The 25,754-nt window shown below is 32.3% G+C and overlaps 1 protein-coding gene across 1 annotated transcript in view; it reads right to left on the bottom strand.

The window, feature by feature from the left end:
- Positions 1-25,754, bottom strand: part of LOC108912914 (ankyrin repeat and fibronectin type-III domain-containing protein 1) — a 113,293-nt gene that overhangs the window by 54,849 nt on the left and 32,690 nt on the right. The gene's annotated exons all lie outside the window — the stretch shown is intronic.

The following is a 25,754-nucleotide window of genomic DNA, read 5'->3' as shown; positions in this document are numbered from 1 at the left end:
CACGACAAACGAAACTAAACTACGAACAAGCTAACAAAAGTGCACGTTTTTCAAGTAAAAACCCACGCCATTTTTTAATTGCTAAACGAAATTCTAATGCGAAGGACACTTGGACTTTCCTCTACCGTTTATGCCGGTGTTCTGTCCTTATGCTCTTAAGCATGTGTTTTGAGGAGGTACTTAACGTATATTTGTCTGGTATACATCTTCAAAGGCGGCCGCAATAAACAAAGTATTAATAGTTAACGCCTTTTACGATAAGAATCAACAACGAGAGTGCAGGTCTTTCATAAGCGAAGTTAAATGCAGTATGTTAACAGGAAGTAGGTGCACTAAAGAAAAAATAAACAATTTATGTATTCTCTCGTAAAATGAAAATGATACTGCATTTTCCGTTTCACCATGTGGGTTTTACTTAAGAAGAGTTTTCCTTTTAACTCGATATAAAACTCAACGACGTAAACAAATTTTTTAACAAACATTTTTTTTTAAATCTATAAAATAAGAAATTCGAAATAAATCGAATACATCTCTATGAAAATCTTATTATAATATCCAGTCTCCAGTACTATACAGGGTGAGTTTTTTTCGATGTTTAGTGTAGGGATCTGGGAAAGTAGCAGAGATACAAAAAAGTTTATATGAGCATAGATGTGCAGTTCTATGATCCTTATTAAATGTTACTTTTTAATTTTACAAAAGAATTTTAAATTACAAAGTTTCAGGTTTTTGCAGTGTTAATAAGCTAAGAAAATATGTATTTTTTATGCTTCCCAACGATATAATATTTTGTATGGGTATTTTGAAAAATGGGAGAACTGCAGCCGTTTTTAACTTTTCAATTGCTCACCGACGTAGATGGCTGTGAAAACAATAGAAATGTTTACTTACAGGGCTTTTAATTACTATAGCAATATTTGACAGTTACTTTTCTTTCTTAAAATCTTAAAAGCCCTTTCAATTGCCAAAGACAATGAATTTTTCAAACGAGGAAAAGCGTGATATTGAGTGTTATATTCGTTGTGATTAAAACTGCGTTTGAGCACAGCAATACTTCGAACAATATTTCGATCGTCGACAGCCTAGTCTACCTACATTCAGAAGACTGTATGACAATTTGGGACAATATGATTCTTTCTGTAAACCCAAAAACAGAGAAAACAATATAAATGAAGCCGCGGAAGTAAATGCACTATAGCTGATGTTACACAAAATCCTCGATTTCAGAGAAGATCGCAGAGAAAACATACATTTCACCCATACAAACTATCAGTATCACAGACGTTGTACAATGGTGACTCTGAAAGGCGTTTAGAATTTTGTACATGGTTTACTGCATATAATTTTCACAGCCATCTACGTCTACGAGCAATTGAAAAGTTAAAAACGACTGCAGTTCTCCCATTTTTCATACCAAATATTATATCGTTGGAAAACATAAAAAAAGATATTTTTTCTAGCTCATAGCTAACTATGTTTTACATTTACAAAAGTTGAAGTTTGTGTTGTAACTTGAAAACGAAAGTGCACACGGACAATTTGATCACACTGTCTTACTAACCTTGCAAAGACCTGAAACGTAATTTTAATTTTTTTGTTAAATAAATAGCAACGGAGCTACAGGCATCTGAAGGAATTGACGGAATTCGGATTTTTTCAATTATATAGTAAGCCATGACGTTTTTTCAAAAAATAAAAGTAACATTTAATAAGGATCATAAAACTGCACAACTTTCCTCATTTAAGCTTTTTTGTATCTGCGCTGCTTTCCCAGATCCCTACACTAAACATCGAAAAAACTTACCCTGTATAACAGTTGAGATAAGCCTACAAAAAATTTTGGGATTAATTCTGTTATCATAGTATAATCACAGCATATGTAAACCAGTAAATTCAGATGACCCGGAAATCGTTACGCGGGCATAGCAGAGACTCTCCGCAAAGCCAGCAGCGCGTAATAAACATTTTACATGAAATAAAAGCGAAAGCTGTGAAATTAGCGATGTAGAGCTTTTACATGAAAAATATTTCTTACAGCACTAACTTAAGCTTCATGGATTCTCTAAAAACATAAATAGATACGTGTTGTAAAATGTAATTAGATTAGAGAGATTTAGAACACCTAGATATTTGAGAATCTCTTTAACGTTATATAACACATGCAACACACAAATAACATACATATTACCTTAAGGAGGATCGGATTAAAGCTGTTGAAGAGAATTATGGAGTCAGAACCTCCGCACACCGTTCGAGGGCATCAACTAATCGACATAGAGTACATGACACAAATCATGCACTGCTTTTTTTGCAAAGAACTTTTACGTATTTTAGCTTAAGTATCTACAAAGTGTGATCACGAAGTGATTCGCGTGGAAAAGTTTAAATATGATTTAGTTATATGCATAAGTAGTATACTACTATGATGCACTTCCGTGAATACAAAAATGTTCTATATTACACTGTGTTACGATGTTATTGCAGCCAAAAATATTCAAAAAAATATACTGAAATTATTGACATGTTAATTTTAAAATGAAAAGTGATATTACAAATGTTGCATTTATCAACATGCATAGGATTGTTATATGCGCTGTGATGCAAATTATAAATATTTCATTGTTTATATACTGCTGTATTTTTTACTTCTTGTATTGAAAGTTTATCGTACTTTATAAATAAAGAAACATTTCAAAAAACATACTTCATTTGAAAATTTCCCATTTTATTTTAATATTCCAAATTGAATTACACAAATAAACAGAAGTTGAATGTAATCCATTTCTAATGACTAATTGTGTATCGAAACATTTATTTAACTTTCCCGCCACCTATCCTCATACATATTCTATTGCACTGTTACCGTTATTCCTTCTCGTTTATTACTTGTCGGACGATAAGTCAGAACTATTTATGTTTTATGTCAAAAAAGTAAAAAATCAAAAAATTTTATTTGCTTTTTTAAATTGTTTGACGATTTTTTGCATAAAATTTTTCTTTCCAATTTTTTAAATAAGCCATTTCGATGGGAAATTCAATTCTCTACAAAATTTTTTCTATGAACTAAGTATACCGAAATTTTGATTCGTTTTCGTGCTATATTAAAAAAACTGCAAAAGTGCATCTTCAATTTCAACCCTCTAATTTAATAGCACCACGCGGTTTTTTCATTTTTACCTTTGGAACAAGTCATGTGATGAAAATCCTTGAAAAAATACTTTACAACCTCTTATTTTGAAGGAAATTTTATCTACTTTTTTTATGAAGAAATGCCTAACCTATCTTTACCCAAAAAAACTAGAGGTAAAAAAGTAAAAAAAATCAAAAAATCAAATTGTTTTGCTTTTTTTTTCAAATTGTTTATTAACCTTTTTGTGCTTAAAATTTTCCTTTTTAAATAAGGGAAATTAAATTCTCTAAATAATTTTTCCTATGAATTATAACGAAATTTTGCTTCGTTTTCGATCTACAATTAAAAAACTGAAAGGGGTGCATTTTCACCCCTATCTCCAATTTCCACCCTCCAATTTAATAGCATTCCGCAGTTTTTTTTTATCTAAAATGACCCTTTGAACGATTCATGCAATAAAATTGCTCGAAAGTCATAGTTCCTTTTAACCCTGTTTTTTTGGATATAATTAATAGCCTACTTGTACTTTGATCCCATTCACCAAAGAACCGAGTGTTACAGTCGATCGTTTTTTTTTATAATTTTAATTGGTAGGCCCGTCGGATTAGCACTACCCGATGTACAACACGAGGTGGTTGCGCAATCGGATTATGTACATCATATAGCTTTCATAAGAGCTTTTGAAAAAAAAAAAGAAAATAATAATTTGTAGGATAGACCGTACTATAATTTACTCAATAGTACTAAAATAATTAAATGAATGATTAATGTTAAGAATCTCTCTTGACTAGATTAAATGAAATAAAAATCCAAAGGATAACAACAGATAACCCAAAAAATTATCTATGATTTATTCCCTTAGTTATGGGGTTATGGGGTCATGCTAAATCTACCACCGCTGCATATAGTGGTGGAAAGGAGAAGCGCGGCTAGCAGCATATCGACTCAGGAATAACAACGACTGGAGGGGTAGTTCCTATTCCAGGATCATGGACACATCCATGTCGGAACCAACTTTTGGGATGGTATCTGACAAGACGGTTTCAAGGTTTCACTTCCACAAGCCATTTGAGACTCGAATAGAGGATCAAAGCAAATTGAAGGAAAGATTTAATACCCTGAAAAGGTGGAGCCTAGTATGGTTTACAGATGGCTCCAAAATGACCAGAGGGACGGGTGCAGGAATATATGGACTCAGAACCAGATGGAGTGCAAGCTACAGTCTGGGGGAGTTCCCTACCGTATTCCAAGCAGAAAATTTCGCGATAATGGCGTGTCTGGCAGATAATGTACGTAGAAGTTATAAACGTAATCTCACATATATATTCTCTGATAGTCAAGCGGCAATTAAAGCTTTAGGCGCACACAAGATAAGTTCAAAACTGGTGTGGGATTGTTTACAAATACTGACTGAACTGGCCACCAACAATACAGTCAGACTGTGTTGGATGCCAGGGCTCAAAGGCATTTGTGGAAACGAGAAAGCGAATGAACTTGCTAGGAAGGGATCCGAGACAGAGTTGATTGGCCCGGAGCCCTTCTGTGGCTCATAGCCATTTTAAGGAGCTCATGGAGTATCATTCGAAGGAAAGAGCGAACGATTTACTGAGCTTGAACAAAATTCGGCTCAGGAGAGTGACAGGACTCATAACGGGACACTGTCACTTTAGGAAACGTCTACATAAGCTAAAGCTTGTAGACAGTCCGGTCTGCCGAGGATGTGAATCTGCGGATGAAACTTCTCTCCATATCCTGGGCGAGTGCCCGGGATTTGCATGTAGTAGAATGGTGCTCCTGGGGAGACCTTATTTGGAACCCAAGGAACTGAGAGAAGTGTCAGCAAGGAAGCTTTTGGACTTTGTTAAAAGGACAAATCTACTTGCTGAATAGGACTAGTAGTGGGACGCACAATAGGCCTAATTAGGCCGCGGTGCTATGGGACTTATTAGGACCAACCCCAAGGAGAAGAAGAAGAAGATGGGATTATAGGGTTACTGGGGTTTGAGTTCATGAGTTTATTAGGTTGGGATATCATTGGGTTAAATGTTTATGGAAATTGCATAAGAACATGAACATACTGATTATAGATAGTACATGTCTATTTATCATAGTTTTGCTGATGATAATTCTATACAGCAGCCATATTCAACCCTTTCGTAGGTTTGGAGTTTACACTACATTATGGGTTTTATGAACTCCTTGGTTTATTTTTTTCTTTTTAATGCATTTCGATAAAAATTTGTTTTTAAAATATTTTTTTATTTTTCATTTATTTACGAACCTTTTTAATTCTATATCTTTTGTATATTTTGATGATATAAATCACAAAATAAGTTAACGTCGTACTTCCACCCTGTACGGATTTGAATCCCTCCTTTCCTAGTTGAAGTCCAGTGTATTTCACGTCCAGAATTTAATGTACTTCCTTTTTCCCAGCAAAAAAGTATAATGTTAATTTATTTTTAAAATTAGCATTCAGCTCCACACTCTCATGTTTCGCGCCATTTAAATATGAGAAGAGCAAGCTGCTAAGTTATAACGAGAAGTAATGGATCACACTCTTGAAGTTGCAATTTCCTGGTCACGTACCGTGTTAGGGTGTTTGAACGAAATGAATAGACTCTAGTAACTCCCTTGTGCAAGTTAAGAGAATTTAACAGAATGTCTGTCTCCTCGTACGACAAATAAACTGTTTACATGCGCTGGGTTTAGTAGTCAGAACAACATGAACCACAATGGAGCTTCCTCAACTCAACAAAAAGATATTTATCAAAGTCGAAAATAATTGCTGACGGATTGGATAATATTTGGGGTAAAAATGTATCGTGGAACTCATTACAAGTAACGTGAAAAATGGAACATTTAGGAATTGAAGCCAGGATTAGCCTTGACCTGATTACCNGAAAAATATTTGGAGTAAAAATGTATCCTGTAGCTCATTACCAGCAATGTGAAAAATGGAACAATTAGGAATTGAAGCCAGGATTAGCCTTGACCTGATTACCGATAATTATACAGGGTCGCTGATTTGTACGGAAACGGTCGATTACCTTCTAAAGTAAGATAGCTATCGAAAAATCGTAAGATACAAGTGTTAGGGCTATTTTAAATCTATTACAACAAATAAAAATTAAGTATACAGGAACAGTCAAACAGTCATGACGAAACAAAGTTGCTTTTTCTTTAATGGAACACCCTGTATATTACAACATATTCTAATTCTTCTCGAAATTCTAAACAAAATTCATATAACACATCATGTACCTAAATTAACCGTTTTCGAGATATCGAACTATGAAAATCATTGTCTTATAACTTTTTTTTGTCTAATAGTGATTATCTTGACAACACATGTTATTAGTTATTTACACCATAAAAGAGGTAAGTATTATTTACTAGTCAATGACGATTTTGCGCTCGAGCGGAGCGAGGTCTGGCAATAGAGGACGAGACTGATAAATTATACTTAACTGCAGCGTGGTGTATAACTTTTTATCTGCTTCCACAGTGCTTTATGGTTTTATTTTTTGACATTTCTTAATCAATTCATTTTGACATTATTCGAAATCTTGCAAAGTTGCCTTGGTTGTTTGGATTTTGTCGTTTATAAACAAAGCTACATAAAAGTTACCCCAAGCTAAGAGCACTTATGAAACGTAAGAATGACGGCTATACACCTAAAAAGTCAAACGTTCTTACAAGAGAACAAGTCAACGATTTTCTCGTTCAGGCACTCGATAACACATATTTGGTAATGAAGGTAGTGACGGTCTTAGGCATTGCAGGAGCATGCCGTTCTGATGAGTTATGCAACTTACTTTGAACAACGTCAATTTCAAAAATTTCGATGACATTATTGTAGTTCCAATTCCGTATTCTAAAAATGGTATGTCACGTACGTTTACAATTACTTCTCGTCTGGGTTCTGTTTCTCACCAAGAAATTCTCAAGAAATACATTAAGATTAGATTAGAAATTAAAATTGAAATTTCACGCTTTTTAATGCGCTACCAAGCAGGTAGATGTTGCAACCAACCAGTCGGCAAGAATACCCTTTCTATGATTCTTAATAAGAGTGCACAGTTTTTGAACCTAGAACATCCTGAAAAATATACAGATCATTCATTCCGAAGAATATCGACAACGTTACTGGCTAATGCAGGAGTTGTTGTATTAGCAATCAAGAGACGTAGTGGGTGGAAATCAGCCACAATTGCAGAAAGTTATGTTGCTGACAGTTTAAGTAACAAAAGTGAAATAGCCGACAGGATTCTTTACTTTCAACTTCCGGTTCTAGTAGTACGTCGCATCATGCTGTTTTAATGGATCAGTCAGATAATATTGAGCTTCCGGTGACTGAAAAGGAGCAGTTAAATCATTTTGAGAAAAATGTGACAATTAGTAAACGCGAGGGGAATAATTATCCAGAATTTATAAATGTTACTAAATATAATAACTATACAATTACTCCCCACATGACTTTTTTCTGTGGAGTCACATATAAAATGTAGTCTACAAAAACAAGCCGTAAAATATCGAAGAGTTGCAGGAAATAATAAGGCATGCAATTTTCACTATTCCTCCCAAGATTCACTACAAAATTTTATTCAGCAAGTTCATTACAGCCATTTTCCATACATATCAGCGAAGCTGTATACAGAAAGACAGAAGCTATGTATTGCTTTTTTTAATTTCTCTTGATTTTTGCAACTGGATCAGGAATGAAATAATAACATCTGTATGATAATATAAACCCCAAAAAATTGATTGTTAGGAACTATTTCCCAATTTTTTCGTTCAGCGTGTTTTCAAAACGGTGGTGACAAAAATAAATATTAAAACATCGCACACAGTCTTTCCTAAGTAACATAAAATATTTCAAAAGGTGATTCGTCAAATCATTTTATGAAAGAAAGTTACATTAATGTCCAAGCGTGCTTGTAGGCAAACATCTAAAAAAATAATATGCTCATCACTGAATAGTTTTAATATTGTGACTGTTTCTAAGTCCATTAGCTGACAAAGATGACTTCGTAACACTTTTTCAGATAGTCCTGGAAAAAAATGCCGTTTTATAAATTTATTGATCGCCAGGTAATGACAAAAATACCCACAAAATTAAAAATGCATGCATATTTGTTAAAAAAATATGATCCATTATTAACTCTCGTATTTTTAGTCTATTATAAAAGTATTAAGTCAATTAAAACAAATTAAAAACATTGTTCTTAAAAAATGTATCGAGTTTTAAATCTTGTTTATAACGTAAATACAGGAGTTCCGCAGGGGTCTCTGTTATATTAGATATTCATTAATTATTTGGCCAATTCATGACTGTTATCGTTTACAATTAATCATCGATCTTATTTTGGGGTATGTAGCAAATATCGCGTTTATATCAATGTTTCAGTGTAACATAATATCCCACACTAGGAAAAAAACAAGTATTCTATGTAATCGTCACCTTGAATCTACCACTATAAATAGGTGAGATGGTGTGAAGGATTTGGGCGTCTACTTTGACAGCGGCCTTAGTTTTAGACAACACATTAAAAATATTGTGCTTTCTGCCTCAAAGACACTTGGATTTATAATGAGAAAGACATTACTCCTCTGAACCACTATTGTTATGTTCATACGTGTACTTTGTTTAGGTATATGTTCAACATTAATCATTTAAATTTGGTTTTGTATTCGTATTTGTATATTTGTATTCTTTATTATTTTTTTTATTTTCAATGTATATCTTTCATTTTTCATGCGTTTCCTGTAACTGGGTGTTATCTTAATTATTATTATTACTATTACTATTACTACTACTATTACTAAACTATTATTATCATTATTATTAATTACGGAAAACAATTACTATATCGATTACATGCTGCAACATAAAATAATCTGAAATATTTGAGAATGTTTAGGAAACACCTCGTAGCTACAAGTTACGATTTTACTTTTAAAAACAAATTTACAGGTTATTTCTAATAACGGGAAACAATACTTCAAAGCAACGATTAACGTTGATATATTACCGGTCCCACCAATAACAAAACTACTCATGCTGACCTTTCTAGTTAAAATATTGTTGGATTTTGAATAATTAATGATGATAGATATGACACTGCCAATGTTATACTCCGTCATGTTTACAACTACGATCAGATAGGTGGAATGGTGACATGAAATGTCACTATACCCGAACAAAAAATAAATAGTTAAATTTTTTCTGTAGGTAACTATTAATGTTATGGAAGTAACACGAGCTACTCACTGTAACAACCAAAGTGGTATATTAACTAAAAAAAATTAAATTGAGGGACATTTATTCCCAAATGCTAATGCTTTTTAATAAATTTGATTGGGAACCATTTCTGAAGGGTCGCAATTATTCAGGAAGACCTAGAATGAGGATTTCTTCCACATTTTTCATGTAGAATTGCTAAATAATAACTTATAACATTATAGATATATTGCCTAAGGTATACAGGGTATAGTTAAAATGCTTAGCTAAACTTTAACATCAGCGGATTGTAATTAAAATGAATATGTATACAGAAACACTTCGTTCTTGGGATGCAGGGTGTTCAAGATTAAAGAATTATTTTAGATAAAGAATTATTAAAGATTATTTCAAAAGACAGTAGAGTGACGCCATAGAGGGTGTTCATTTAAGACGGATTCTTCTATAACTTTGATAAAATCAATAATACAAAAAAGTATTTCGGTTAAAAGTTGCATCAAATCAATTTCTTCGCATTTTATAATTATTTTCCGATATGCAAAATCTTCTATTTCTTCTGGAGATTACCTAAATTCATTTTTTCAAAAAGAATGCCCTGTATGCCACTGCATTTGAGATATTGAGCCTAAGATGTAATTTCGGTGTTATTTGACATTTAAAAAAATGGCATTTAAAGCATCCACCAAAATATCTAGTGTCACCAAAACTAAATGTGACGGTTTTCATTACTTCACACTTCAAACACGGCATAACCTATAATTAAGAATTTCAAATAGAAAAATAGTAACTACAGGTCCTAGAAGTTAAAAGTTTTCAATCACGAATATTTTAATCGATTTCAACAAGCTCGATGAATATTGAAAATGCAATAATATACAGGGTGGTCACTTTTAAGGTGTACACCATTAGTACCTCCTGACCTAGAAATATACAGGGTTGGTTAAAATACAAAAAAGTTGCATATTTTCATTTCGGATTATGAAAAGGAATTGGAGGTAAGTTGCACCGTTCCTGAAATAAGTTGAAAAAACTGGAAACTTTACAAGCGTTTGTGATTTTTTCTTTCAAATGATTAATATCTCTCGAAGGTGTTTTGTAAACCTTTTTTATTAAAACCCCCCATAAAAAAAATCGAGGGGTGTTAAATCTAGTGACTTTCCGTGCCACTGAATAGGTCATTAAGCCCAATCCATTTTTCTGGGAAAGTGTTATCGAACTATTGCTGTACAATCCTGGCTTTGTGGGGTGGAGCCCCGTGGTGCTGAAACCATATGTTTCTCCTTAGCTAGCACATCATCCAGAAGTGCAGGACGTTCTTCTTGTAGGAAATTTAGGTAACTCACGCTGTTCAATGTATGTCCATAAAAATAAGGCCCAATTAAATGCCGCATCATACATTTACTCCAAAATGGCCTTGTTTTTGGACTGGATTTACAATGTGGGGATATCAATCGACCAGTAGTGTTCATTGCGCCTGTTTGGCAAACCATTACTGACAAACCGACATTCGTCCGTCCAAAGAACGTGCCAAAAGAGGTTCTGATCAACATTTTCTACATTTACTAGAATTTGAGCTATAAAATTAAGTCTGTTTTTAATGTGACGCTCATACTCCAAATTGTGAATTTTGTAGTCATGATACCCATTGGTCTTTAAAATTCGTTGAATGGCTGATTTATCCAAATTCAATTCCCGGCTAGCTTACCGGATAGAATTTCGTGGGTCTTGTTCGAAATACTGTAACAGTCTAGCTGTGTTAACATTGTTTCTTACCATTCGGTCAATTATTTGATTTTTCCAAACAGAAAATGCATCTTCATTTCGTCGCAAGGTCGCCTCCAATCTTGTAAAAGTTCTATGATCAGGAATGGATACCTTTCTCGATATACCTACTTAACTCTACAGCTCCTCTTGATTTTTTTGTGACTCGTCGTAAATTAGCAACAGATCAACATTTTCTGAATGAGAAAACATTTTGTAAGCAAGTTATACGGTTGAAGTTCGTATTGAGTAATGACAAGTATTTTCTGACATTTATGCACTTTAAATCACCAACATTCAATTATTTTCCAACGACTACTTGATCCTTCCACCGTTCATATGATTTTTATGTGGTATTTCTTTTGAAATCCTTTAGGACGATATTGCTTATAACTTTTAAACGAGAAGTAATGCAGAAAAATTTCTTTAATAAAAGTTTATTAGAAAAAAGAGAGCTTTTTAACAGAAAAAAAATTGGATATGTGTCTGGAAAAATATGTGTTTTTCTGAAATCCCAAATATACCTAATACTTTCGCCTGAAAATGGAGCTTACCTCATCCCATTTAACACCACGTGTCGTGACATCCTGTAGCTATACATAAGGTGATATGCTCATCTCTTGGAAGGTTAAAACATCTTCCATGATCCTTATGATCCTGATGATAGATCCTTATGTTTTCATAATTACCTTTTGATTTTATTATGGACGCCATATTGGATTTTTGGATTTCGAATTCAACTATGTATAATATTTGGGTGAACATATTTTATGAAGGACTAAAAACGTCAATTTCGTAATTTATTTAATTCGATCGTAGTAGCCATGAAGAAACAAATGAAAATTTTGACATTTCTGTTTGAAAATAAACAGATTATATTTACTACTGTAAATAAGTGTTCAACTGTCGTAGAATTTGCCATTAAAGTATGGGCTGTCATTTTAGTTATACTATGGATAAAATTTATGTTTAACTTCCAGGAGATGATTTCTAATACATGCCAATTACTTGTGGAGTAATACATATTTTTTAAATAATCGTAGTAAATAGTACTGGCATCCTGTATACGCATCTAATTATTATTATTAATCAAGCAGATCTAGCAAGCGCGTTAAGAATAAGCAAACGTTGGGAGAGTGAATCACGGTCTACTTGGTCCGCGAATAAATAATGGTTATGCAAGGCAATCGCATTTATTACAATTATATCAGCTGAAGACTCAAGACAATCATTGCGCGCGATACGGCGCGCTGTCACAAGACCATATTTTAATTAGAACTAATTTAATTTTATTCTAACAAGACAACTAATCAGCATATCTAGACTTGTTTACCGATAGGACAATCAATTTCCACCAAGTCTGACGCGAGTGAATTAAAATTGCAAATTACATATCTCTTGGTTCGATGAAATTGTACAGGGTGTATTAAATAGCAATACTAAATTCTAAAACTAAATCAAATGGTACAAATACCTTTAGAGACATAGATTTTTGTAAAAGTCTTACATAAAAAGGTCTATTAACATTTTTACATTAACAATTTATGGCTTGCCAACATTTTTAACGCATTTCGCGTTTTTTATCTTCGATTGTTTTTGTACAAAAAAAAAAATTAAAAATAAATAATTCGTTGCATTTGATGACTTTTTAAGAGTTTAGGCATTGCATATAATTTTCTAGTATCTCTAAATATAAATACACAATCATACTTCGATATTATTTTGACGAATACAAAACAAATATCGGGATTCAGAAAATTTAAGTATAAGGTATTCATGAAAGCCATTACAGAATCTATAAATATAGGTTCAAAAGCATCTAATATCAAGTTACTGGATGTTCTATTTTAACACTGAAATTATATTTTATATATAAAATACTATCAATTACTGTCAATAATTTGCTATAACTGTACTATTAATTATTTAGCTTACAAATGTATTCATTTAATATTTTGTATGTATTATGTTTATTTATTTTAATTATTTCTTAGGAATATCCATGCTATAATTTAATATAATACAACTTACCCAATTTTTGAGGATAACTAGTCAACATTGATTTAAATTTAACGGCTAACACTGCAAAAATTCCTTGGAGTTGTGATTAGAATCAATTAGAACTAAACTCCATAGAAAGACAACCGAAAAAAGCCAGGACAATGTTACTAACTGAAGACACCATATGCTTGTAACTTCTGATATATCTATCGCAACAAATTATTTGTAAGAATATGTAATTATACTTTTTTCTATTCTTGGTATGACTGCAGACAACACTTAACTAGAAATACCAAAATTGTTAGCTACGGATGATAAAAATATATCATAAAACCGCATTGACATTGGCTGTTAACGCTTTTATTTTAAATGAGATCATAATAATTATAAATATATAGACAAACGTCAAAACGGTTCAATGCAGGATGTTATATTTTACATACTTTGATATCAAAGTAATGTACATGTTGTGTGACGTCAATAGAGGAAAAAAGAATTATACAATTTTTGCAAATTCTAAAAAATAAATAAGTACCTATACAAAAAAGAAGAATACAGTGTTTATTAAAATGAGATATTTCACCTGATTTGTGCCTCAAAACATTTAATAATCCGGAAATATAAAAACATCAGGTTATTTTGAGGAAAAATGTTGTGCCTCATAATATTATTGAGCAACGAGCAAAGCATTAGCAAGAAATTATTCAACGTCAAAAGATGCAAAGACGAAAAACTAACGTCACCTAACGTATAGTGACGTTAGAATATGATGGAATTATCAAGAAACGATCTTCTTATTTTAGAGAAATTTAACGTACCTATTATAGTTTTAACAAAACAAAATGCATCTGTTCAACATATGCATCGATGCTGTTATTTAAAAACACGGATTTTTCATCGAGATAGATTCTAAATCATTCAAAAATGTCTCTAGAGTAACTAATAAATTAATTTGTATTGTTCTATAATGCATGATGTTTTATAGTCGTGTTACCAAATTATTCTCTTAGCATGTAAATTAGTGAAGTGCTTCTGAACAATAAATTAGTCATACAGGGCGTTTGGTGTTACAATTCAAGAACACGTTATACAGGGTGGTAACATTTAACTATCTCATTATGCAAAGTTTGAATAGCATCAGACTTTCCCTAATGATAGATATGATATCAGTCAGTGATTAGAAAGTAAATGCTATCCCAAAAGAAACGCGGATGAAAAAAACTATAATGGAAATTCGCCTCGTCGCTAAGCTTTCATCAAACTCGCCGCCCACTTATCAATTCTCTAACATCCAATCAACGAATCCGCTGCATTGTGTTTTTTGAAATTTTTAATTGCAGTGACCGATGGCGCACTTAGTTTACGGGACTATCCGCCACGCTATTACACACTGCAGCAATATTTTCCGCTGAACGGCCAGTAGGAGACCGGTTTGTTATTTTATTGTCTGCACAAAACTTATTTGATGAAATTGGCGACTTATCTTTTCACAGTTGGTTCATTCGGGCCAATTCTTCTATCGAAAATTGCATGTAATATGCGCACAGTCTCAGTTACACACTCTCCTTACTTGTAATGACTTTTCACAATTTTCCTATGCGAGTATTAAAGATTTTAAGTACATATAATTATTTAAATTACCTAAATATTAAATGACGTTAATTATCTGTTAATATTTCTTTGATCTTCAGAAAACTCGAGGAAATAATTTTGTTACTTCAGGTCCTTAAAATCTAAAATTGTACCAACTATTTACGAATTGTTTACTCTGCTTTGTCATAGACTGTCATTATTACAATTCAATATGTTGAAATACTTTTAAAATGCAGTTATAGAAAACCATAAAAATTACGATTTGCATGGACTAATTATAATTTCTTGTATCAATATAATTCGTTTTAGGAGGCAAGTTTGGGACAATCACCAATGCAATCCTTTAATCTTTCGTCAACTAATAAAAAAGTAGTTCTGTAAGTTAACAAGAACTTTTACTATTTGATAGAGAACAAGACAATTTCAAAAATATATTAAAAAAAATAGATTTGTGATGGACAACAAATACAGTTCTATAAATAAAATGAAATATTACTATTGTTATTGTTCCATTATTCATTTCTAGTCTACGACTAATAATAGCGAACCATTTTTTAAAAACGAATACTTCTAACACGTCTTAAAACCTAATATTTCACGAACGTGTCTATAATAACGGACTATAAATCTGTAGTAGAAAATTTATTACCAGTTATTTTCAGAGTCGTAGAGGCAATAAAAATGTGTGACTTACGTACGAACTAGCACTTTAAGAATAATTAGGACCACAATTTTACTATGAGGCGACTAGATTTACGGTTGTTCGCCAAGAAACACCTCAAAACCGACTAAACGTTAGCACTTTTGTCACAAGACGACAGTACGACAGACATACGTGTTCCTGCCTCTGACTCTGCAATAAGGACATTACCCTGGGCACTAAGGGTAATCAGATTATACTGTCTGGCTAAATGTTTCTGGTTTCGCTTATTATAAGGGTTATTTTTGGCAATTTAGGGAGGAAGGGTAGCCCGTTTAATATTTTACAGAAATAAGCATGTTGTAAAAAACATTCTCTTCGCCGTAAAGTGCCTGAACGGTGAATAATAAAAATGTGCTCTCGAAATATCCGGATCTTAGAAGATACATAATACATTAGTTTACTTATTCACTAAATAAATTTATTACGCAATTACATGTAAATCAAATCAATACTGATCTAATATTCTGACAGCGAACTTGATATTCGAAAAAAGTATTGTTGAACATTACAATTTGTTCAATTACACAGACCGACAAAATTTTGCCTACCCAAAGAATGTAATTTTCCGAAAGATTTTGGTGCTAAAATTGCGATTTTTTTGACATATTTGAGGTTATGTTACATAGATAGGTAAAATTTTTTGCTAAAACCATTAATGGGATTTTAAAGTACTATACTTACTCTTTTTTAATATGCACTTGGATTTATCCCGATATCATTTTTCGTCTTTGAGAAATCGCATGTTGATTTAGTAGTTTGACTTATTTCTAGATTTTTGAATATACTGACAATACAGCACCATAAACCTAAATTGATCGGCACCCGGAAGTAGGGATCTTACATGTTTTTGGGGTCAAATTTTGCAATAAACTTGAAAATATCTAAAAATTCGATATATGGCCGATATTTTTCGCATTATATCAATCTAGAAATACATCCCGAACTTATAAATTGTGGTGCTGTATTCTGATTATATTCAAAAATCGAGAAATATGTCAAACTACTAAACAACATTTCTCAAAGACGAAAAATGATATCGCAATAGAGTAAGTATAGTATAGTCTTTCAGATATCAACTGAAGTAAAAAAAGGTTGACAGTATGTACCAGGTTCGGTCGCTGACGCAGCAACTGGACATTGAAATATTTGAAAAACTTGTTCCCATATTTATTTAGCCATACCCATATACAGGTTTGGTCGAACTAAACGTGGAGGTGGTAGAAATGTATACGCCCAGTAGAAGAATGCGAGCGCGGGCAAAAGAAAACAAACACAGCTGCATTGGGCCACTGGGCAATAAATCTCAGCTGTTGACAAGTGGTTGACAAATTGCCCAGCAGTGCAGTGCAGCAGTGCGGAATTTGGTGTGATTCAGGTAATTTCAATTTCTTATAGGCACCTTCTATTAATCATTCACATTACAATTGCGAAATGGAGAAATAAGAGAGATATTTTGTTTACTAATATTGTCACAGCATGGCATTTTGGAGACCTTTTGAAACGGAACAAAACGAAATTTACCACCAATATAATAAAACTGTTTGAGGAAATAAATAATTAAATTATGTTGTTGGCCAAATGAAGATATAATAGAAATTTTTTTAGGGACGCCTATGAAACTCATTAAATTTTATTGTCAGGCGTTTTTTTACGTGTTCAACTGACTTCGGAAAGACTATACTTTAAAATCAAGTTAATGGCAAAAAATTACCTTTACCTGTAACATAACCTCAAATATGTAAAAAAATCGCTATTTTAACACTTTTAGGTTATAGGCCAAGCAATAAACCATTTCCTCATGACATAAAAACTACTTGGAAACCGATTGAGAAATTATGTGACAGGACAGTTAGTAGATGAATTCTGCACAGTTACCAAATCGTGAATGACAATCTCAAATTTGTTTTCAACAATTTTCAACAAAAATAAGCACTTTTTTAGTTTTTATGCTTATAAAATGGAAACTACTGAAGCAATCTTAATGTTGTTAATGGACGAATCGTAGAGAAATTACGAAGAGAATGAGAGGTCAAATTATCCGATTTCATAATTAGAACCGGAGAAAATCTGGAAAAACCGAAAAATTTTACGTTTTCTTTAAAAATTCATAACTCCGCCATTTTTTTATTTTAAGAACTGAAACTTTGCACACAGGTAGCTATTTACATGTATTTTATGTGTGCAAAACCCTTGCACAATCACCATTTCATTTTTTTTTATTTGTTCGTGGAGTCGTGAATTTTTAAAGACAACGTCAAATTTTCCGTTTTTTCCTTATTTTCTCCGGTTCAAATTGTCCGATTGGATCATTCGACTTCTCATTCTCTTCGCAATTTCATTCTCTACGATTCGTCTATTGACAATATTAAGATTGCTTCAGCAGTTTCCATTTTATAAGCAAAAAACTAAAAAAAGTGCGAATTTTTGTTGAAAATTGTTAATAACAAATTTAAGATTATCAGTCACGAGTTGGAAAGTGTGCAGAATTCATCTACTAACTGTCCTTCACATAATCGCATAGTTGGTGTCCAGGCTATTATTTTGCTCTGCCAATTTGGACTTCGGATTTGAATCCGGCGCATCAAAATCCTTTGGGAAACTATATTCATATTGTTGGGTTAAAATATTGCCAGCCCGTGTTATTTATATCAGTTCTGACTTTGAGGTGTCGAACCTTTTAATTTTTTATAAAACACTATACAATTATTAATACAAAAATTATGTTTCTTGAAATTAGGCTTCTCCAATTGTATACGAGGTCTCAATGTCGTAGACGTAAACCCAGGTTTCTCCCGTTATGATCCTTTGAATGAACGTTTCATCGTCATTGATTGTTCAAACAGTAGCCAACAAACGTCCACACGATTTTCTTTCTATCGTTAATTTGTCAGTCAAATTGACATAACCCAATTGAGATGCTAACCCCTGACAGTTAATCGCCGACTTGCTCGCACCAGATCTTTGATTTTTTGAAGGTGGGAGTCATCAGTTGACGTCGAAGACGTTCCTGGTCGAGGACCATCTTCAATTAACTGAGGACCACTTTTAAATTGTGAAAACCATTCGTAACATTGCGTACGACCCAGAGTACCATCTCCGTAAGCCTGTCTCAAAAGGTGAAACGTTTCCGTGACTGTTTTCCCTAGTTTCAAACAAAATTCTACGTTGCATAGTTGTTCCAGAAAATCGCACATTTAAAAAATTACTAACATTTAAATACGTGGCACTCAAATAACAATATCACGAAAACTAAACTAGATATCAACAATCCATGAACATGTGGTTACAGAGGAGATTATGCGCAACGCAGTACTGCCAACCACGTATCACTAAATATATCCATTTGCGTAAATTACAAAAAGTTCCGTTATTTTCTGAACAGACCTCGTACATTTTGTAACACAATGTCTTACGGTATTTAATTTTTATATTATCCCACATGTGTATAATTTAATGGTTAATGAAACATTATCTTTACTTACAGTTTACATAATTTTTATTTCACTTTTCACTACATTTAAATGTAAATAAAAAGTGAAAGTTTTTATGAAACTGTTTCATAATAATACACATTTTTTTAATGCCAAAATTAGAGAGTATTTAATTTACATACATATTTAAAAATTTGAAAGTATAATTTAATAAAAAAATTACCTATGTCGTCATTATTATTTTATGTAAATAAAAATAATTTATGGCATTTTCATAACTCACATTTTTTTGCACGAAACAATTTACACAATTAAGGTTACGTTTATATTTTATGAATTAATCTTACATATATTTTTTTAATAAAAATGTGCGGGCTGCTTTATAACTTATTTAAAAAATGTTGGTGGTTCACAAATGGTGACCAAAAATTAAACTTCGTATTCTTTGGTGAATTTTAGGGGGGTTTTTCCTATAAAAAGATACAAGGTGTAGTTCAAAAAATATTTTTAATATTTTTAAATAATTTAAAAACTAGTAAGTGGAATAATTTGAAATTGAGCACACATATTTACGTTAACATTGCCCAAAATCTGAGGGCTTTTCCTAAAATTTAAATGCTCCAGTGGCGGAAATACGGTGGCATATTTTTCTAAATAAAATAGTACTCCACTGCTTTACGGTAACAACCATGATATTTTTGAATTCGTCTTTCAATTTTCTACAAATTACTACTCTCTCATGTTTTTCGAAAAAAGCCTGATTTTCGAGTAAAATTTAAAAAACAAACTGAGAACACACTTCGATATTCGAATATAATGCTTTTTAAAATCACATAGTTGGCTGTGATAGCAACTTTGACATTCCGAGTAGTTAGAAGAAATAATAAATAATGCTTTTCATCAGATTCAAGCAACAATAAATTTCGAACAAATTACATTTTGGTTACTAAAAAGATGTCGGGCGTGTGCTCGTGAAAATAGAGGTATTTTTGAGCATTTACTCAAATAAAATCATTAAAATCATGACTAATGTTATTAATTTCTTTATTCGAATAAATAACCGAATGATTAGTGCTTGTCATGTCATTTAAGTACGTTTTTTCAATCGGTTTTTTTAGTTACTCGAAAATCAGGCATTTTTCGAAAAACAAAAGAGAATAGTAATTTGTAGAAATTTGAAAGATGAATCCGAAAATATTATGGTTGTTACCGTAAAGCTGTGGCGTACTATTTTATTTAGAAAAATATGCCACCGATAGGTACCCTGTATTTCCGCCAATGGAGCATGTAAAGTTTAGGAAAAGCCCTTAGATTTTGGACAATGTTTACATAAATACATGTACCCAATTTAAAATTATTTCACTTACTAGTTTTTAAATTATTTAAAAAAATTTAAAATATTTAACACCCTGTATGTTTTTAACGAAGCGTCTTAGATAAAAATTTGATAGGAAAGACTCCCTTTAAAATTCACCAAAGATTACGAGGTTTCATGTTTGGTCACCATTTGTTAATCACCCTATCAGTATTATTGGGGTTTAGTAGGTACTCTTATTATCGAGAATTTTTATTTACATATCCCAAATACTGTTATCTTTGCTGTTGGAGTTTAACGAGTTTTAAAGGGAAATTTGCAACTGAATCGTGAAAGGTCATGATGCAGCAGCTAAGGAACAAATTTTAAATATTGTCGAAAAATGTTCTCGTATAAGTGTAAGGCAAACCGTTCTATAAGTGCATAAAGTGTTCCTATCCACAATGTGGCGCACATTAGACGCGAATCAAATGTGTCTCATGTCCGCTTAGTACATAAAAAGTTGGATTCAAAATTAACTGATGTTTGTTTACACGTTCGAATGACCCTGTATATATTTACAGCGTATCAGAAATCTATTAACAAACAATTTATAATCTAAGCTACAAAAATGTTTAACCAATTAAATTTAAATAAGGATAACATCAGTAACTGTAAACTGGAGAACATATTACCGATTCCTTGCAAGTGCCTGAAACCGTTCGTAGGAAGTGAAAAATGCAAAACAGATTGCAGTTAAGGCATTCTGTTAATTAGGTGACTTGTGCGGAAGCGATGGGACCGATATAAAAAATAGAAACAGTTCCACTGGGTAGATTTTTGTGATAAACTGTGTGATTAATATGTGTGATATCAGATTAATTCAAGTAAATATTTAGTAGTGAAAAAATGATGTATTTTTGTTATACTTATAAATTTTATCGACGTTTTGTATAGTGTACTGAAGATGGCATAATAAAGATCGAAATATCAGCTAAGGTGGAACATTAGTGGTAAATTCTTCTAGTAACATTATAACAAATCCACAAGGGGACTAGTTGCGAAGAAGCAAAGGTTACAATTTCAATGACGACACAAACTGAATTCTATACCATTCCATTCTATCAAATATTTAGATTGGTTCGCAAAGAATTCCATCATACCTGACCGGATGGCATGTAATCAAATAAGAAAAGAACATAAATAACCAAAATTGGTTTCTCTGATCTGGATTATTTTCCTTTGGTACTACACTGTTGTAGTTAATAGGTATTTTGGCAATTTAAGCAAACTTTAAACAGGTTGGTCTAGTACAGGTAATGGGTCTAAGTTACTTATGAACTATTGGTACAGGCCTTTAAAATGGTTTTATGCAATTACTAGTACTGTAATAAGTAAATGTTTTGTCAAATTGTCAAACAAGGCCGATGGCAAAGTTTGACAACACTTAAAGTGCCGGAAATACTGTTTTGCTCGAGTTACATAAAACATTTTTTTCTACAAGCATCCTTTAGTATTGTTTTAGCAACAAACCGAGCTCAAAATAATATACAGGTTCGGAAAGTCCCCATGGTACATCGGTCGTTACGTGAGAGCGATAAAGTAAGTCATAGAAATCCTTGCGATAGACAAGTACGGTTACATTGAAGACGTTTCATAATCTGAATAGTCACTCCCACTTCTAACCCGAAACAGGCGGTGACTATTCAGATTATGAAACGTCTTCACTATAGACATCCTTGTCTATCGCACGGATTTCTTTACTTTGTCGCTCTCATGTAAAGGCAGATGGACCATGTCGATTTTCCAACCCTGTATATGTGTTACTTGATGTGGAAAAAGTGACTTTATTTACATCTACAGTTGTGTGAAATGGTTGAGGTTAGGATCCATGTCATATAAGGTTTTTTTGTTTACTTTAATGTATTTTATCGTCTGTTAAAATTAAGTCAGTTAAACTTCTAACATCCTGTATATTATGCTAGTAGGCGGCAATACGTGTTGTAGTAGCAGACACAGGCTAAATCTGTGCCGCTTTATACTCAAAATACACAATGCTACTGACTGCCATAAAAACGCTTGCCGTACACTCGACCAAGCAAAGCGTCAAATTCACTCACGCACTTACAAACGACAATGCATTGCAAGGCCAATGTCTCTCGGCAAAAATCCTGGATTCTTCACCAGTAAGCCAGGCCGACAGGGCAAGCGTTAGGGCGCCGCTAGATATGTATCGAATAAATTGATCGATGCGAAGCTTCAGGTCAGTGGCAGACATGTGACGCAGATAGTGAGATTACTAAAATGAGAAGTAGTTGATCCTACGTCACCATTAGTAAAAAATAGCATCTATTAAAAACTTCGACTATTTTAAATATGCGCCTGTGACCTCGGTAAATATGAAGGGTCATTTTCGTTTCAGAAATCGGTATTTACCAATCACATGGTTTTAAGAATTTGTGGTTGAAGGGTTTACAATTAACTGATTTTAAGATTTATACCTTACTTTTTTTATATTCGCTACATATTGTTCATATTTTCTGGTGCCTATCAGCTGTGGGAAACATTTCTGATTGTAGATCATAAGGTTATTTAAGAAATCGTAAGTTGAGATCTTAAAATATCGTATTTGTCGCAGTGACATAAGAAAGTGGACATAATTACCAGTATTTAAAAAATTATATCCCAATTTGGACAACTTTTACTGCCTCTTACGGATTATTGAGCATTTTCACCCACTGTGCGGCCCTAAAAGAAACTAATTTTGTGTAATCAGTTACAAAAAATAATGACATATTTTTTATTATTTTTACGCAGTCGAACAACATATTTTCTAAAATAAAAATATACAAAAAAAATTACGAACGTTATTTATTGTAAACAAAATTAAAATGTTTGTTGTTTCTTAAGCTACGACCTTGAAAGTTATGACGTCACCTTCCGAGCGTCTCATTTCCAGCACGGACCTCTGAGTGCTTAAAAGTCAGTCCGAAGTTGATTCAATTTAGTTTTATTGTCGTTAAACAAGGGCATTATTCAAAACACGGTGTTTATCCTATCCGACAGCGTCCATTATGTAATTTTGTGTCAATTGTGAGCGGGGCAATCCAAGTCGTCAGAGCGTAATTTCCATCTCGTTAAGGCGAATTGTCAGGCTCGAAATTAACCTTACAAATAAACGTAATAAATAAAATTACAGCGGTTACTTAATGTCGTGAAACAACAACAAACCAGGCTTAATTCTTTTATTAGATTAACTGTGGCTGGGTACTTTGAATGTGTCAGACAAACGGAGCGGGGGAGAGGAGCACCAAAAGGGTTATTCATGTTTTTTTTTTTCATATGAGGTTTTGCCTACATTTTATAGCATCATAAACACAGATTAAAAAATATGAAATCCGCAAATTCACTTTTTTTGAGAAAGAAAATTTCAAATCCGCTGCCACATGTAGTCATTTACATATTTTAAACTCCTACACTGCTTTCGCATTTTTATGAGCAATTCCTGCAGTGTTGCCAGATTCATACATTCAACTGACAAACATAAACAAGGCTAATAGCCAGGATCTGTTATAATACAATAATATCTATTTGCAAATTAAAAAGAATGCATACAATTATGATTAGAAATCCCAGAATTACTGGTTTATAAATTAAAAAAGTTATTTTAGCAAATACACCCATTAATTAAATCTCTAGTTATAAAAATTTTCAAACAATATGGGAGTTTGTACTAGTATATTTTAAGTCTATAAATTATTAATACAAGCTAATGAAAAATCGTTAAATTTGTGATATACGAGGTCTGTTCAGAAAATAACCGAACTATTTGAATTACGCGCTAATGGAGATATTTAGTGATATGCAGTTGGCAGCATTGTGTTGCGCATAACCTCCCCTGTAACGGACAAACTTTCTTATTACAAATTTAAATTTTCTGCTTTCTGAAATATAGCGTACATAACATTTTCTAAAATTAAAACGTCTAATCTGAAAAACCAATAATTCCTACATGCGATAGTGAAACATAGCTTTCTGAAAATAAATTCTAAAATATGTATGAAAAAGATAATAAATTTTGATCAAAATCCTCTTGTTTCTAGTACCTTGGAAATGACTTATTCGCAATTTTTTATGCCTTCTAAATAAGGTAAAATACAGTGTGTTTGAAAAAAGCTTATACGTGTGTGGCACCTTTTTTCAAACACTGTATTTACGGATAGAAATTGTTTGCGGCACAGTAAACCCCTTTTTTCATAAACGGTACATTTCAACAATTTCAGTAGTTCTTTCTTTGTAAAATGAAATTTTACATTATATTTACATCAACCTAAAAAGTTCTTATTCTTCTTCCTTAAACTGTGGCCTCATACTACTGTGTATTAAGCGAGGCACACACTTTATTTGAACTACACAGTACCCCAAGTTTTACCCAAAAAAAAGTTTATATAAAAGTTATACAGAATCAAAAAACCTAAGAGACAAAATTCATTTAAAACATACAGGGCGATTAGTAAAAACGGGACACCCCAAATATAACATTTTTTAAATAGAACACCCTGTATATTTTTAAACATGTGAATTTCTGAGAAAATTCTATATATGGCAATATAAACAGTTTAACATTTTAGTGCGGGGTTGCCAAGTTATGTAGAAAATTCTTCGAATTTTGGAAAAAACATGACCTCGAAGAAGTTGTACGTATTAACTTTAACACTTGGAGCAAAAATATTTGACAGAGTTATAGACAAATGTTAGGCTTATGTATTAGCTAATATCAATATTTTATACAGGGCGTTTTTTATAATTCCATAATTTTTATAAAGTTCAAACTTGATGTTCTAAAATTTTTCAAATGGAACACCCTGTATTTTATTGTTCTATTTTATTCACATATCAGTCCATTTCAACTTTTATTAAGTATGCTCTACACCTAAAGTTGTTAGTTTTTAAGATATTATACATTTCTGGAAAAAACAAATTTTTATTATTTTCGGTCGCACGAAATGGCTTTGGAAAAAAACTGTCACATTGTGTCAACTTGTCAGTTCATAATTTATCATTCCATTTTGAGTTAATTTTATTATTTAATATTTATTTGTGGTATTCTATAAAATAATAAAAATTAAGTTATTCAGAAATGTTGCTATATCTTAAAAACTAACAATTTTAGATATAGAACATGCTTAATAAAAGTTGAACTGGACCGATATGTGAATAAAATAGAACAATAAAATACAGGATATTCCATTTGAAAAATTTTAGAGAATCGAGTTTAAACTTTCTAAAAATGATCATATTATAAATAATGTCCTGTGTAAAATATCGATATTAGCTAATATAGGAGCCTTTGTCTAATATTTGCCTATAACTATGTCTAAATATTTTGTTCCAAGTGTTGGTAGCTGAAAGTTAATACAACTTCTTCGAGGTCTTGTTTTTCCCAAAATTCGAAGAATTTTCTACATAACTTGACAACCCTGCACTAAAATGATAAACTGTTTATATTGCCGTATTTTCTTGGAAATCCATATGTTTAAAAATACATATACAGTGTGTTCTATTTAAAAAATGTAATCTTTGGCGTGTCCGGTTTT

This window comes from Anoplophora glabripennis, unplaced genomic scaffold, assembly GCF_000390285.2.
Source record: "Anoplophora glabripennis isolate ALB-LARVAE unplaced genomic scaffold, Agla_2.0 scaffold33, whole genome shotgun sequence".
NCBI classification, from domain to species: Eukaryota; Metazoa; Arthropoda; class Insecta; order Coleoptera; family Cerambycidae; genus Anoplophora; species Anoplophora glabripennis.
This window is presented reverse-complemented; position numbering and strand designations above follow the sequence as displayed.